This window comes from Falco peregrinus, chromosome 3 (genome assembly GCF_023634155.1).
Source record: "Falco peregrinus isolate bFalPer1 chromosome 3, bFalPer1.pri, whole genome shotgun sequence".
NCBI lineage: Eukaryota > Metazoa > Chordata > Aves > Falconiformes > Falconidae > Falco > Falco peregrinus.
Window position 1 is genome coordinate 120,658,774 of NC_073723.1, and position 16,659 is coordinate 120,675,432.

Here is a 16,659-nt window from a genome sequence, read left to right on the forward strand (position 1 = left end):
CTTACACTTCTGTAGTAGCTGGTTTTAGGAGCTATCCATTCCTGCTGCTCAGCAAGAGCACAACGTTGCATGTAAAAAGGATTAAGCATGAAAAAAAAAAAAAAAAAGAGTGCCTTTCTGAGTGCTGCTGGTACTGTCTGCACAGCTGAAATGAAGAACAAAGCCAAACTGAACTACATGACACACAGAACACTTCTGTAGAAGAAACAGATCTTTAAGTACATACACGCATGCACACACACACAAATTCTCACCTCTTGAAAACAGATCTACACAAGCACACAGGCCACCTCCTCCCCACTCCCTGGAAACAACCGAATGGAGGAATATTGCCAACACAGTGAGGTATGCTGCACATTAAAGACCACTGGGTGCATTCTGCTCTCTTCTCAGTCCCCCTCTGGAAGAAAAGCTAGCAAACCAGGAGGAAGCCAAATCCTCAGTATTCATCTAAGTGCAAGCTTACTGTTAACTTCATATGGCTTAGGTTTTCTGCAGGACTTGGCACTTCACTGGAATAAAATCACAAGATCACAACTTCCCACTTGTTTCATCATCAATTAATCAGCAATTAATTTTGCTTCATGAGAAGTTTCTCCAGGTTTGCTTAAAATGGTTTTCTGTCTGATCTGAAGCATCAGGACGCTCCAAGAAAATACTCAAAACAGAGAAACAGCTAGAAAAGTCTGTGCATTTTGACCTGGCAGCTTAAAAATGAAGTTCCCACCCAAAGGAAGTGATTTTGAGTTTTCTCTTCTCATCTTGCTTGCGTAATCCAAAGAGAATACATCACTGAGGCCAAGCAACACATGAGAACACTCAGACCCTTGGAAAACAGCCACAAAGCAATGACTTCAAAAGAAGTTTATTAGAAAAACTGGACAGTACAAGAGGACTGGGTAGGAAACAAATTATACAAGGCATGTGCAGTTTCTAGTGCGCTGCACGGAACAAGAGAGAAGACTGCAAATACACGTAACACACCCACCTGAAACTGCTCATGTGGGTAAGTCACTGCTCAGATCACTTGCCACAACAGGCAGATGCTGGCGTTCTTCTAGAAGACGGCTAATCCATGGGAAGTTTTACACTTACTGCAAAAGTACAAATCGTATGCACAGTTTTAATGACAGTTAAAACAAGGCTCGTATTCAAGAATTTCTAGGTCATTCTTCCAAGTTGTGGCATTAAGATACTGTATCTCCTAAAATTTGATTTATTCATTTTAATTCAAGGTAATCTGGATTTCAAGTTCTTATACTCATTTTCCTCCACGAATAGTAAAACCTTGATGTCTACATACAGTTTTACGTAGCAAGACATACCTGAGACTACTATTACCTAAGGAAGAAATCCAGACTTAATTATCTGTCAAAACAAGATTCACAGGCAAGTCCTTTAGAACCCAAATCAGACAACTGAGATACACATCAGCTAATGCTTTCATTAGGCTCCAGAACAAACGGGACCTAAACTTGACCAAAACCAGGATTTATCTTTAAAGCACAGCTAATAACAGCCAGCAGCCCCCCACCACAGAGGGATACTCAGCTGAATTCAGAGCAGAGAAACAAGCATGAGCAACTCAATAGTTCCTAGCAACAAGCACCACACAGACACTAATAATCAGGAAAACAAACAGAAAAATTATCTCACTGGACAGATTAGTGACTTTGCATCCGGGTCTGTTATCTCAAAGCACAAAGAAATACTTTAGGAATGGTTAAAAATCTAATTCTCAAATCGGTCTTTTTCTCCCCAGTGCTAAAAAAACGCCTTGTTTCTTGATGTTTTGTTATTATTCCAGCAGCCATCTGATCAATCCAACATCTGTCCATAAAGCCAACACCTGTCCATAAAACTTTAAGGATTATATCAGAAAAAAGAATAGAACAGAGTAATTATCGAGGACTTGGTTGCTAACCCCCACCCCCCCACCCCACCCCCTTACCTCCTCTGTTGCAGCACAGCTCTTGGATATGCTATAAAGACAAACATTTCTATCAACACTGAAATCAATAAATTGAGAACGGAGCAAACCATTGTCAAGAGGCACATGGCACCTGAGCCTTCCCCAGATACATCAGACCACCAGGACCAGACAGGAGTACCTGCCACCAGAGTTCCCGCTGCAAGTCCATGCTGTAGTGCCCATCACAGCGTCCGTCCTTCATCACCTAAAACCAGACAAGAGTAGAAATAATTACCTTTCAAAAAGAGAAAGTCAGTATAACAGAACTGGACCTCTAATCCTTAGAATTGGGAAAGTTGCCATTTAGCAGACACAAAAGCAGAGCACGAGACGCCTCTATTATAACTAACATGAAGAAAACAGACTTCGCAATCTCAGGAAAGGCTCTGCTGCCCTCTTCATTAACGTGAAGAATTTAATTGAGATTAGCTATTTACATAATATTACTAACTAGCAATAGTCACACCTACACAGGCAGTTTAAAGAAGATGTTATATTATCCTCCTGCCTCCCTGCGAGTGTAAAGCCAGAGGCACGTGAAACGAAGCAAGTCGCCCGTTTGCCACCCCATCGAACAGCCTCAGCCACCGAAGCAGCTGGTAAAGAACCTGAGCGGTTTTTCCAGAGTAAGCTGTAACTCTTTGCACCTGTACAGCCAACTATACACTAAAACTTCAGATAGAATCCATTGATGAGAAGGCAGGCATCTGTCACCTGAGCTACTGCTCCAGCTCACACAAGTGTGACAAACTGCCAGAGCTGATATAAAAGACTAAAGTGTAAAACCAGCTTATTACCAGTTTGTCTGAGGCTTGGTTCAGGATTAAGTAATTCATATCTACGTTCCTTGACTGCAGTGGGAAGGCTTTCTTCTTTTTGACTCCGTCTTTCCTACCATATGTTGGAAGCTTCTTTTAATCACGCAAAAAGAAATCCCAACTACTACTCTGGAACAGGTAATTATTTTTTCCAAACTCCCTGTTAAGGAGAGAGAAACTGCTCAATCAAAGACCGATCAACCGGAAAATCCTGCAGATGAAAAAATGCAACCAGCACTTCACCAGTGCCTACACAGGCACTTCATAAAGCTGTACTGTGGTGACATTAACTGGCATTGACCTTTTTTTGTAAAGATAAATCCCCTAGGAACAGGCAAGGATTTAAAATCCTGAAGGAGCCTGATGTACTAAAGTGAATGACAAACAGCCAGGCTGAGGATTTCTTGTTGCCTGCAGGAGTCGTAAGTGACGATACCTGCCAAGGCGCTATTGCAGGAGATGCTGCGCTACGCTATGCCCCACCCCCCACGCCCCGCCCAAAAGCATCTTCTGAGACTCACTGCCAAAAGTAGTGAATACAAACCGACCCTGATTATGGATTTTAAGATTTGAGAGCTACCTGACAGCTGTGATCACAACAGCTGCCATTTCCCTAAAAAATGAATGAAACAGAAGAAAACTTCATTTCTCGAGCCCCAAAGAGACCAAGAGGCATATGTCAAGCCAGGCTGATGATCCAGCAACGGCCAGAGACCTGAGATCAAGGGATCTAGAAGAAAAACACTTGCCTCAAATGGATCTGACCGACACATTAACAGTCCCAAGAAGTAGCGAAGGTTGATGAGTTTCTGCTGTCGGTGTGTAGCTACAAAGCTCTAAAGCTCCCTCAAACCAAGCTGAGCTCTGGACCCAGCTATACTCTTGGGTCACATCAAAAGGCATTCAGACAACAGAGCAAAACCCCAGAACAATAAAGGCTTGATTTCATCTTTTCTGCTACCTCTTGTTCTGTTCTGGAAGATAGAAATTCTCCCAAGTTGTGACCTGGCAACGCTAGGAAAATAGCACTGCAGAGACGAGAAGACCTCAACAGAATGGGAAGGCATTTCGTCAGCGAAGTAGCATCACCTCGGACAGCATCACCTCAAGCATCACCTACTGCTGCCACACCTCACGTTAACCAAGGCACTAAGTGATGTCAGGAGGTTCTGCCAGTATCCATGGACAAAAACCCACCAAAAGGAATGGGGAGGACCAAAAAGATTTTATTTTAAACATAAGATGGGTAGAAGGCTGGAAGACCAAGTTCTGAGAAGTCATGCAAGGAGGGAACTTGCCCAAAGGGGACGCACGTGGAGGCCAAGCACACATCTCCATGGCAAAACATACCAAGAGCTGAAAAGCTGCAAGCAAAGCTACACTTTTTATTTGTGTTTGGGTTTTGGCAAGATCAGGAACCTCTGTCTCACCAGGCTCTTGAAATGCCTGGAAATGAGACGTCTATGGGGACCTGACATGTGTGAATGAAGCAGAAGCAGTGGGCAGGGGTTATGCAGGATCAGGTCCAGGCTTCTGCAACCAAGCTCAAGATGAGTACGACCACGCTGCTTTCAATGTTACATCCGCTCCGCAAACAGATGAGACACTTTTGGGAACGTCCTGATGTAACACTGCTCCATCTGACCCAAAACATGGTCATTCAGCACAGCCACCTCAGGTCAGGGGGACATCACTGGCTCCACACAGGCCACCCCTCAGGGGTCCCAGCCCCAGCTCCCCATCACATCCACAGTCATGAAAAAATTCCATTTTTTCAGACTTGTAAGTACTGGGGGCTGGAGGTGGTGGTGTGAATTTTTGGTGGTTGGTAAGAAAATTCTGATACCTCCCATCTCTAATACTGGCAAAACATCAGAAGAAAAAAACAAGCTAGAAAAGCAAAACTTTTCATATTGCAAGCGGTGCCAAGACTGACGAAGAAAAGCTGCACCAGCATCTTACCAATCTTCAGCTCCCAAAGGTCTGCCCTCCTCCACCCAGAAGATGCAGGGCTGTGTAATTCTTCACAAGATGATCGGTGAACAAAATACCAGATCTATTCTTCCCAGCTCTCCTTCTCTCAACTCAAACCACATGCTAAAAAAGCAGGCACTGAACTATTTCTGAGAATACAACTGATTTTCATCCTGCTTTGCCTTTCTTGTTGAGTGGTATTACTACATCTCACAAATTTTCCACGTGAGCCTTGCAAAGCTGCAGGTATCTGAGAAGGCACCGAGATGACTCAGGTGACACCCAAAAAAGTGTTTTCAGGCAAATGTAACAGGCAGTTACACAAATACTTCTCTATCTCACTTCCGCTAAAAGCTAATCAAGACCCAGCTCCCTAAACACTTCAATTGAAGTAGTACAGAAACCCAGGAAAAAGCGAAACACCATTCAATCCCCTTTTTTTTGTTTGTTTGGGTGGGTTTTTTTTAATGTTTGCAAGGAGAATCAGTTCTAAACTGTAAGGTAAGTAAGAGTCAAGTCTTCTGACAGAGTGCTGCCTGGAACGCATGATGAACCACAAGAGGTTGAGAGGGACAGAGCCTGAGTCCAGGAAACCTAGAGAAGACCCAGAGAAGGAAACATACTGAAAAGATACAACAATAAATATTGAAAAGAAACTGCAGGGTCCTACAGTCTTCTGTCCCACTTCTCTATCTGTCAGTTACTTTTCCTTTCCTCCCCCCACCCCAACGTGGGTTGCAAAAGGGACACTGAAGAGCCACCTACTGGAATGCCAAAATTTCTTAAATCAGCGTACAACTGAAATTTGTGTGCCAAACGGTAAGAAGCAATCCCAAACATTTCAGAACAGAGGTCTGCCTGTGCCATTTCAATTCAAAAGGCATCGGGCTAAAAGTAGGCTCGATTGAAATTGTGAAGTATAGCTTGATTATAGCAGGCATGATGCTAACAAGTTCAAGGACACTGAGCACAAGAAAGCACGGTGTGAGCGATGGCTGTGCTCCAGCCATCCCACTCCCTCCCCTTACTGCTCTCTAAAACATCAGCTGACAGATGCCCCGGTGGGAAGTTGAAGAGCAGCTCTTCCACACCAGCCATGACCCACACAGCATGGCCACAGGCTGGGACTCGCCCACAGGTAAATATTTATTTTTGCAATATTTTTTATAAATTTAAAAGCATATCCAAGATCCAATTACTGTGACACGGTTCTAGTATACTAACTGGTACGTCCACAGAGACTGTAAAACCAGACTGGGCACAAAGGAAGTGCCTGGGATGAAATGTTTTCAGAAAAGTCTGCAATCAAACTTCTCCAGAGGTATAAAAACAGACAACTTACCAGCCAGCTCAGTTCATACAGCACCATGAACATTCTTCAGGGATTATGAGAGACGAGATGAGGATGGAAGTTAAAACATTATTAGTAGATAAAAGGGACAAGGCACTTGCATACTGAAGATACCAAATAAAAACATGAGTTTTAACTTTTCTGGAGCCTGATTTCTGATTGCTGTTCAATCATCTGTCACTTCTAAAATATCTTACTTTATTTAGGCAACTAATGGACCCCCCCAAAAAATAATTCATTTTACAGAGCCATAGGCTTTCGCTACTCCTTTCATTCTGCCATCAGACATCACCTTCCAGATAGCAGTAACACACCCGCACTGGCTGAACTGTTGTAACAACAGGGCTGAACCACGACTATAACAAGCAAATGTACACTTCCTCGCAGGTTGCATCTCAATTTTCATCAAGCAATCCTATCACTATAAGGAACTGCAATCATTCCCAGTCTTTTGGTATTAAAGTCTGACTGTGGTTTGCTTTTTTCTCACCAAAGATTTTGTGGTCTCAGTTTGGAACAGAGGAGAACTGACTGTTAACACAAGCAAAGGCTCTGGTGCATCAAACAGGAGTCTGTCTTTGCTCGAGATCAGCATGGCTTTGCCAGTCCCACGCTTCCTCCCGGAGGTCCTCTTACCTATTGATATACTGCAGTCCCTTGGTGAATGGGGGATTCACTAGAATTCAGGCATCACCATCTAATTTAATCCACCAACACAGTATCTATCAATAAAGAATCAGTGTGAATTATGTAGCCCCCATACTCCTGTTACATCAAGAGCAAAGCTCACAGTCTCTATTGCCAGTTCCAGCTTGGCATCTGAAAGATAAGCATTTTTATATGGAAAAAAGTTACATGAAACATCCTTGTGATCTGTCCTGCATTTGTTTACTCATTATTGGAGGCTTTGTAAGAAATACACAATGATTAGAGCTGTGAAACACACACAGCTACAGAAGACAGCCCAGATGTAATTTAGTGTTATTACTTGCTACTCCTCTGCTGGCTACCAAGCCTGCAAGCAACCTGGTACTTTTGATTCAGATTTCACACTAAGAAAAAGCTGTTCCATTGCTGTAATGATTTTTACCACATGCTTGTAAAGTAGTTTACCTTGTATCCTTACTCAGAAAGAGGGCACTCCTAGCAGGAGTGCTCAAACTGCACAGGAAGAGATTAAAGTGGAAAGATACAGTCCACTACAAGCATTCCCTTAAATAAACTAATAAGTAAAAAGCAGGTGTCACTTTCTTAAAAAACAAGCAACTTTATCAGGCTTTCTTCTCCCTACCCAAATACTGCTGCTACTTTCTCCTCAGTTATATTTAGAAAAATCTAAGACCTAAGAACACAGAAGACCAAGACTACACCACTTTTTTTTTTTTAATGCAACTTTGATACTACTGCAAGTGGTCCTTCAGCTGCCCACACAAATTTCTTTTGGAAACTTTTACTGTGGTTCAGGATTCTCAGAGGCTTCATGTGCATTTGGGCTTCAAAAATCTGGGATGACTTTACTTGCCTGACTCACACATCTCAAAAGTGGAAGTGTTCTAATAAGGTCTACTGGTTTTGTGATGGGCAGACTGTTGGCAAAGCAAGCTGACTCATTCCAGGAGCGCACAGTCCAAACATGTTCTTCAGATTACATTATAGGGAGATCCAAATCAAACAACAAGATCCTCCAGCGCGCTGACAATCAACTGATTTCATCGCACAGAATTAAGACAGAACAGTCCCTCAGAAAGACCCCGGCATGCACAAGAGATGCTGCATCTTGACGTCCTTCCAGCCTTTGGGTGGGATTCCCCCACAGATCTGTACCATTTGCTTTAGTCCCCATCTTCAGCTGGCAGGAACAGCAGCCACACTGCTGAACACGCACCCCACTCGCATCGCACATTTCTTCTAGCCTTGTGCATGGGCATTACCCCTTTTTTAACCAAATTTAACCATTTAACCATAAAAAAAACATTACCATTATTTTAACTCAAAGGAAAACCTACAAAGAACCAACTTGCCAGCTGTTGTCCTCAGCTGGGTAACTGTCCATAACTACCTTCCTACACTTTAAGCTGGACACCTGAAATTATTTCATCTGTTTCTCTGCCTTGGCCTTCCTGCTCAATTCCTGGCAACGTCTTTATGCAAGCCTTGACGTAACTACTCATTCTGGTAAGGAATTCCTGCCTGCCTAACACGAAAACAAGGACATATGCAACATCAAGGAGATGCAACCAACATGCTCCCAAGTTGATAAAAATCAGGCTAACAGAAGTCAGTCGCTGTTCAGGAAGACACATGGTAATTGATGGGATCCACCACCCTTGATGCTTTAGTCAGTGAGAAGAAATAGGTTGTACAAGTCAATCTCACACAGCATCTACCTGGGACCTCAGTTCTGGGGTTGGACACAAGCAGCAGCATCCTGGCCCTTCCCCAGCTATCGTTCTCAGCGCTACACAGAACTTGCACTGAAGCCAAACCAGAAAACAGAAGCGTTGGTGGTATCTTAGGGGAGTTCCCCACGCAGACCTGCAGTGGAAAGGACTGCTCCTGGCATCACAGTGCACTGCCAAACTCAAGCACCTGTAGAACTACATCACCAGATCCTGATCTATACAGGATGACAGGAATCACTGGAAAAGCTTCCTTCTCACTCTGCTGGTCAGACGAGTTCTGGATAAGAAAACAGAGGAAAAAGTGAAAATCAAGACCACTTCCTAAACTCAGTAAAAACTCCAATACTTGGCTGTTGAAATTTCTTCAGATAATCAGGTGTCTGACTACATCTCCAGTCAGGATGAACCTCCCCAGTCTGACCAGCAGGCAGGAAGGACTTGTATGACTACAGGGAATGATCCAGGATTGATATATTGTACTAAATAAAGCATATTTGGAGAATATAGTTCTTTTATAACTTCAGTAAGCCTGCTCTTGTACTTTCCACCTTTTTAGGCACATTATCTTCAATTTCTTTTCCTAGTACCCTAGCCACAGCAAGCGTGCAGTTCTCCCAACTGTATCACTTAATACTGGTTAACCAATACATGTGTACGGTGTTAAGAAGGGCAGGAAACATCAGCCGTAGAGGTTTTATTCCAGTGGTTAATGTATACATCTATCATGTGCACCTTAAAAACTGAAATGCGAAGGCACAGAAGCAGGGAGAAACAAGCCTATTCATGTAAGATAATGGGTGGGTATATAAGATCAGTAAACAATGCTGCTCACTGCAATCTCTCTGAAAAGAAATAGGTGGTTACAGAGATGAACAGTGTGGTGTTCCAGAGATACTCCTGTGAAGAATGGGTTTACTCACTTTAGAAACTACTGTTGTGTCTATATTTTAATAGACAGGGATTCTTAAAGACTCTACGTGTTGCATGGTTCAGTGCACGCTACTTTCACTGTGGCCCCTTCCAGTGACAACACCAAAGTGCAATGCAAGCAGAGCTGGCGTATGCTTGAATTAACCACATTCCTACCTTAGCTGATGAGGGAGGGGTTTATTCACAAACGCAAAGTTTCTTGAGAGTTACTCAAAGCCCACGTCATGCCAGACAGAAGTGCGGCAGGGGGAAGAAAGTGTCACAACAGGAGTGGTAGGATCCCAGCGTAACTGCCACCGTCCTCCAGGGGATCCGGAGCACTGCCCACCCCGGCTCTCTGGAGCATGCTGCACATACCTGGCAGCTCCCCAGACATGGAGCTCAAGACTACAGGGAGTAAGCCAGAAGGGCTGGACACTATTCTCATTGTTTTGTACATTTAGGTATTACTGCCACCTCCTACGCACTGGGAAGAGTCTCCCACTGCCAGTGAAAAACCAGTCAACTCAGCTGTGTTCACCAGGACCTCTATGCACTCAAACACAAAATATTCCTTGCTTGAACAAGTTACGTACCCCTGAGCCAAACTACATCCTTCACTGCTAGGAGACCTTTGGAAGGCAGAATAAACTCCATTAATGGAGGAGATGACTGGTTAGTGTACAACTTTCCTTTTCCTCCTGTTTTTCTGAAGGTTAGTCCACAGAAGTACGGACTAGAGAGCTCTCCCAGCTAACTCACTTCAACTGCTCTCACATAAGCAGTACTGAAAGAAGCCGAACTCAGTAGAAAACCTTTATGCTCAGAAGATCTCACCTGCAGACACAGGCTTCCAGTTGCACATCCCACTTCAAACAAGACAAGCCTCCTCCCCCCAAAAAAGCAATTTTCCCCCGTCTGTCAAAAATCTCTACTTTGCAGGAGAAGTCTTCGTGAAGAGCTAGGTTATCATTCCTCCATCCCAACCACTTACATACATGGCTTTTGTACAATTAGAGAACAGAAAACACTGAATTAATGTAAAAAATTCAAGTAAGTGAAAATGAGTGAAGTTAACAGAATACACATTGTAACTGTTGCGTCTGAGAGGAAGGATGGCAATTCCTACCACGGAACCGGACCCCAAACCCTCCATGCTAGACAGTTACAGCACGAAGTTCAGAGGAGAGCACTGATTTTTAATTTATTTCTTAAATTCAAATTTAATTTTGAAATCCATTATTACTATTTCTTGGTTTAGGGAGCGGTGGAGCGAATCACAGCAACTAGGAAATGGACAACCACATCGTTTTTCCTCCACATTCCCACACTACACAGATCTTACACCAGAAAAAAAAAAAAATATCACTTTGAGCTACCGAGTACTTGCACATTTCAGCAACTTTACTGATGCAGCCAGACATTTGACGTTCTTTAGCTGCTGCTATTTTAAAGCTCAGCTCAGTTGCTAAAAGGATTTTTGAAACTATTTCCAATGAAAGAGAAAAGATGACCTACATTCGTGGAACTGCTTCTCACATCTGAACAGCCTCCCACAATGCAGAAGATGCAGTCTTCACCGCACATATCCTACTCTGGCCCAGTGAAACCGATTTTATTTATGACCTTTAGATTCCACATGCTATGCTGCACACCTTTTTGAACCCACTTGTAGGGCATGCAATTGAAGACATCTATTTGCCACGAGAGAAAAGGCTAAAAACCCAACAACTAAGAGTCAGTAAAGCAACAAATAGAGCGAGAGAAAATAGCACATTTATTTTCTATGAACTGCCACTAAAGAAGGTACACAGGAGGAAACAAAATATTTAATGTTTACAGGAACATTAAAGAAATTTATGTTTTAATGCTTTGCAGACATGAGGAATAATGAATGTTTATATGCACAAAATAGGCAAATTAAATGAAAAATTAGCTAATAAGTGCATGCCTACATTCCTGTGCAACACGTACCATCTAGAAATACTGACAAAATTAGTAACTCAAGTTCACATACTTCACGTAGGTAAAATTCAGAGAATCCTGCAGCACTTTGACCTTTACATATCACATCAACAACACATTTGAAAAAGAGCAAGGTCCATTCAAAAAGCCCTCAAACCTTGCAGCTAACTTGGCACCCTCAGCCAGCTTGCTGGCGATACGGAGCCAAGACGCTTTCTTCCTCCCTCTCTGCAGAGGAGCAGCAGAGAAAGCAGAGATGCACATCCAATCCAAGAAGGGACAGTAAAGACATAGTAAAAGAGAGAAGCTACAAATACGACAATTAAGGCTTTAAACATCCTCATTTCTCAGGAACCTTAAATTCAATGCCTCTTCCACTATCAATTTGTTTTTACAGTATCAAAGAACTGCAAGCAGCAGCACGCTTTGTTTCAGAAGGGGTAACAGCACTGATGGCTCTCCTTGTTTGTCATTTTGGGTTTTTTAAGAAGACATGCAAGCACCGTATGTTAATTTAACTAACTGGGAAAATAAACCAGTGACTGTTCCAGGTCTGAGGCCATCAAGTATCATTTAAGAAATAAAACTGCTTGTGAACTTGGGTCACAACTGAGACAAGGTAGTTCTAACGTTTTGTAAACTGCTACGTTTTGAAACTGGAAAAGCCCTGAAAAAGGGTTAGCCTAGAAGCAGCCTTTACCGCCCGGCACTGGTGAAACCCAGGGTCTGATTCTTCCCAACAGCCTACTCTCTCCTCTCTCCCACCCCAAGTCCTCAAAAATCCATTTTTGTAAGTTGCAAGAATTTTGGTTCACCCAGTCTTCTTTCTGAAAGTATTAAAATTCCCAGTAGCCAGTTTGGGGCATTGATCATATGACTGGAAAAACAGATTTGTGCACAGAAATTGTACCAATTCACTAAACTGGGCTATATTCCTTCAGTTTTTAATGCAAGTACTTAGAGCTTATTTGGAGGAGAAAAAGACTTTTGCCCCGCCCATACAGATTTTTTTATTAAAAAATATTTTTAAGAGAGATTGTTGTTAAGCTCTGCCAATAAACTTAAGCAACTGGCTACCCAGTGCTTTGAGGAAATAATTTATCAAGCAAGAATACAAATTATTTAAGTAGTTCTAAAAACACAGCTAAATAATTTGCCTCCTGCCTGTCTAGAGATTCCCTCCATTAGTTTAACAACTTTTCTAGGTAGCTCCTTGGTACCAAAAATGTCTACACACCCCAGCATACCAAGCCACTGCTCTCTTTTGCCCCACCACTTTGAAAAATATTCCTCACGGAAGCTCAGCAGCTTTTCAGCAGTTGATAGACAAGAACTAATCCAATCTTGCCTGTCACGCAGGTAGAATGTGACCAGCAGCCAGAGAACAGGCTGCCTCGTCTGTGCACAAGATGCCAAGCGCACAGTTTTGATCTCCTCGACAAAGCAGAAAGATGGCAGGATAAAAACTATAGTTTCAAGACTAAAAAATTGGGACTACTTTAGTTCAACGCAATTCACCAGACGCATTAGTCAGAACATATATATCCCTTTAAAGAAAGCACAGCCGGAGTGCCTACACCCCAGCACCTTGCTACAGCCAAACCCTCTCTACTCTGTCAACAAAAAAACCAACCAAGCAAGCAAAAAACCCACACAACACACAAGCAACCTCTTTCATTTCCAAAGCAAAAACTTGTTGAGGCATCAAATCCCAAAGTTAATCCATACATTTATCTATGGATTAGTGTATTACGAAGATATGAAAGCCTCTCCTGCACAAATGATCTAGTAACAGGGAGCACTTAGTTTAGTTGAGCTTTGGAAGGATGCGTGTGCAATTGCACAGCAATTAGCAGCTGGCACTCAGGCATCTCACGGGACAGTTCTTATTTGATGCACGATACCTAGAACCTACCCAAGAACATCCACAGGAAGAGTTTGTTCTGCATGTAACAATATAATTTTATTTAACAGAGTAATTTATTCCTTCACACTGAAAAAGAATCTGCCTCAAGTGCACCCCAGCCTTCAAAGTGACAGTTTCCAGCACGCTCCCCACTCGGAGCAAGCTCACAGAAGAGCTCTGCAACAAAAAACTGGTGAGAAGTACCAGATGGGAGCAAGCTCTTTAATATGAACTTCATCAAAAGAGAAGGCAGACAAGAGGTAATTTTTCTTTTAAATAAAAGCAGGACCCCTTCACAGCTGCCAATAAGGGGCTGCAGGCTGGACCTCCTAGCTCTGAGTTTTTTCTCTCCTCTTTCCATTACCTTCAGGAGAAAAAATAAGCAGAATCTATTTGCTCCAACTTCTTCAACTGGAAGCAAACTAAATATCTGAGAGCACAGCAACAGCCGGCAAAGCAGCAGAAACAAAAAAAACAGGAAACATGGGGAAGACTGGAACGCACATTTCATAGCCCAAGAAAAGCTACTACTGCTGGTTGTTCAAGGGGAAAATAAAGTGATAAATAAAGTATTAACTAACAGGCTTGATCTGCTGCCTTACAGGAAGAATCGTTTATGCTCACTTCTAGGTTTTACCAGGTAAGTGGAGAGGTGTCCATGACCAATAACTGAATTAACAGCAACACCAATATATTTTGTCAAGCTGCTCATCAACAGCTGGTTTATCACCTTTCCCGCTGCTCAAAGCGGAATGCTCCATGCCGAGTATCAGACCTCAGCCAGAATCTCTGGGAAAATCCTATAACCGAGATGATTTGGATGCTGAGACCAGTAGCATTTGAACATAACTGCACATTAAGTTCTTGCAGGTAAGCTGCACACTGGCTTCAGTATCTGCATGTTACAGAAGTCACTCAGTAGAAGACTTGCATGAAAAAAAGCTCGTTGCAGCGATTCCTCCAAGCTGCTATAATCTCACGTATGCACAGTACTCTGAGTAGGAAGAATTAATGTCCTGTGATCTCAGCGTTGCTATTGCCAGCACTGAGCAGAACAATGGGGAGAAAAATCTGTAACTGCAATTGATTTTGACTGAAAGGATGAGTTCAAGATCTCTGGTCTTGATAAAACAGACGTGAAACTTAAAACAAGGTGTTCTTACCCTTTTTTGTGTTTGTTCTATAGGTACTACAAGCAAAAAGTTACACTAGTTAATTCTCTGCCTCACTGGTTCAATATCTTGAATTTTAAAATCTGATTACTAAAAGTAGGGTTCAATATAGAACATGCTTTGGAGAATGCTTTCAGGATGTAGTTCACACCCAGGAACTGGTTAAAAAGTGAGTATAAGAAACATCACATTCCTGCCTGTGCAACTCAGATCTCCTGCACACATGCATGACGATACCATTGCCAATTATGCACTTGAACTGTTTTTATCACAGGACTTCCAGCCCGCGCGGTGTTTCACTTAAGTTACAGCAGCACAGCAGGGAGCTTAAAGAAAGACCATACGCAGCTAAGACAGCTGAATGCTCTCCAGAGTTAGATTTCCCTTCCTACCACAGAACTAATGCTTACACCACATCCCCACCTTAAATTCAAGTTGGGTACTGCATTTTCTGCACGCCAAATCTGAAATGTCTGAAGGTACATGAGAGTAATGTCATGTAAACAGGTACCGGTGCAACAAATACTCATTGCTTGAAATTAAAATTGAAATACAACCACTTCTCAGAGTCTGCCATGACCATTTAAAAAAATAAATAAAAAAAAAGACAGAACCAAGTGTATATCCTACACTTATAGACGCTCTGCAGAAAGTTCCACAGGAGAAAAAAAAAATAAATCCATGAGCAAGGCTGCATGCTCACTGACGCTAAGTAAGGAAAAAAAGTGAAGCCATACTTGAAGCAAGGAGGGCAAAGCTAAAGTTTGGACTGCCATTCAGGTCAGTCTTTTTTTTTTGCATTTAATGCAATTTGCAGATTATAATCCCAGAAATACACTTTGAAGTCGTGCTTTAAATTCATAAACCTCCCTGATAAAGGACGGATGTCTGTTTCATGAGAGAAATATGGCCCATTGCGTATTCCGACAGTTATCTCCAAATTCCGCATGCACAAAAGCCAATCCACTCAGGTTTGGGGTCCTTCCCCCCCACCCCCCGCAGTAACAACCTTGCCATCTCCTTCATTTCCAAGAGACAGGCCACCCCAGTACCTTCACAAGCCCTACTGCACTTACTAACTCCACGTGACCTGCAACCTGGAGAATCCCGAGTTAAAGAGAGATCCTCTTACTTCTGCTTAAGATCTTTCAAGTGCAACTGCATTGATTGACTGCGGGATCAAAACTGTTCCCAAACTGAGGTATGCCAAAGTTGATCTGGAATTAAACAGAATACTTCATATCTGAAAAATCCTTATGAAATACCTCTACTCACCAGTTACATTTCTTCTGCAGTTGGTGTCGGAACTGGCATGCTATTGAGTTCCATGATAAAGAATGACTGAACCTGGAATGCTCCTATAGCCTAGTAAGTTCTTCCCGACTTCTCTGCTCCTTTCAAAGGACCGCGTGAATGTACGGCCGGGAAAGGTCCTGACGCTTCTGGCTGAGGAAACGTGCAAGATGAGCAGGTGCTATGAAGGATTCAACACGTCCAAGTATTTCAAGTTTGATTTGCAAATCTCTTCTTCAGCTTCTCCTATTTGTTGCTCTAGAATTAACATTATCGTACCCTCCACAAAAAAGACGATTACTGAAATCCAGCGGTTTTATAATAGAACCGGCTACAACTGTCCCTTGGTTTAAAGGCAATTCTCTCCCAATTAATGCCTTCGAAGCATTATAAGGTTCAATAGACAGATGATCCAAACTCATGATATACTGGTTTCATTGTTATTTCCAATATAAATTTTTATTGTTTTACAGAGATCTACTTGGACACATCTCTTAATAGCATTCTTAGACTTTGAAGAAGTGTGCCTTAAATTCTGTACTTTTTCATGGAGGGCGTGGGGGAATGGGGTGGGGGTTTAATTAGAGAGGAAAAATTTAAATGTTCAAGATCTTTTATGCTTCCAGCATCCCTAAATTAGCATCTAGTTTTCTTCTGAAGTGCAAGTAATCTTTATTTTTGAAAACTGATTTCAGTTTAAGAATTTATGCCATGCTCCTCTTGGACACGGGCAAATTTAAATTTAACTTTTACCTTCAGTGCTTGGAATGTCTCCGTGGTAATGGCAGATTTTCAACAATATTCCAGTGATCAGGTCTGCGGAGCTCATCTCCTCCCTCCTCCCACCCCAGCCCTTTAATCTTACTGAAGGAAATTAGAAAGAAAGTTGTCTTACCG

General features: G+C 42.4%; 1 long non-coding RNA gene across 1 annotated transcript; it reads right to left on the reverse strand.

Annotated features, from left to right (window-relative positions):
- Nucleotides 1-849: 849 nt before the first annotated feature.
- LOC106112356 (uncharacterized) lies at nt 850-15,737 on the reverse strand. The gene is made up of 3 exons (XR_003553401.2): nt 2,770-15,737; nt 1,952-2,177; nt 850-1,094 (listed from the first exon to the last, which is right to left on the reverse strand). It is a non-coding gene; the product is annotated as an uncharacterized LOC106112356 (long non-coding RNA).
- Between the last annotated feature and the right edge of the window lie 922 nt (nt 15,738-16,659).